We start from the raw sequence: 1,212 nt of genomic DNA on the forward strand, positions 1-1,212 counted from the left end.
ACCTAGACCCCTTAGTTCTAGTGAAGGGAAATTTGAATGCTTTAGCATACAAGACACTTTGGCTAATTGTAGCTTCCAGCTTTGTGTTTGGGGAAGGCTCTTTTCTGTGCCCAGTGCACATGGGCCATTAAGTCATGGCTGGGGGAGATGGTGTGGAAGAACATGACCGGCCGCACAGACCCGGACCTCGACCCCATCCAACAACTTTGGGATGAACTAGAATGCAGATTATGAGCCCGGTCTCCTCCAACATCAGTCTGACTTCACTAATGTCCTTCTCGATTCCCAAACAATTCTCACTTCCAAAATCTTGTAGAAATTAATTCCCAGAAAACTGGGAACTGTTTTAGCTGGAAAGGGACCGACTGTGTATGTTATACAATGTGGAGTGATAAGGCGTTGTAATGAGCGAGTATACTCGGGTGATCTCTGAGTATTTATGACTGGTCGGAGATTTCGTTTTCACCGCATGATTTGTAGCTGTTAGCCAGCTTGATTACATGTGGGGATTCCCTAGCAACCAGGCAACCCCCACATGTACTCAGGCTGGCTAATAGCTGTAAATAATTCAGCTGTGTCAACAAAAACTAAATCTCCGAGCACTAAAAAATACTCGGGAGACCACCCGAGCGTGCTCTGGAAAACCCGAGCAACGAGTATACTCGCTCATCACTAATATGGAGGTATACAGGGAGAGCTGTGGTAACTGGGAGGGCACCATAATGATGGCACAAAGTGCTACCCCAGATCTGCTGTGTATTGCCATGTTCTATCCTGTGGAATGAATCCCATCCCTATAGTAATGCACATTTCACAGCTGCAGCACATTGTGGTGGAGGCCATTGTGCTCTGTGTGCCACAGCATAACTAGACTCTAAGCCCCTCATCTCAGCACAGCAGCCTCAACCTCTGCTCGCTCCTCAGAGCCCAGTGACAGTCCCACACTCGCTCGTCTCACTGATTGTCACGTGGTCCAGCCTCCTTCCCTGATCTCCCCGGATCATACCACTGATGCATGATGGGGGTGCTTGTATCGTTATTATTACTTGGTGTCTTTAATTAGGAGTTATTTCTCTTTCAGTGAAATCACTATGACCTCTTTTATTACGGCAGTGAGCGTGTCCTCTGTGTCCGTGCCGTGTACTTCTATCTCATCCACTGTCCCCCCCTCCCGGGTGGTTGGGTCCGGAGTGGTGACAGCGGCGGGCGGAC

The sequence above is a fragment of the Ranitomeya variabilis genome, chromosome 8, assembly GCF_051348905.1.
Source record: "Ranitomeya variabilis isolate aRanVar5 chromosome 8, aRanVar5.hap1, whole genome shotgun sequence".
Classification (NCBI taxonomy): Eukaryota; Metazoa; Chordata; class Amphibia; order Anura; family Dendrobatidae; genus Ranitomeya; species Ranitomeya variabilis.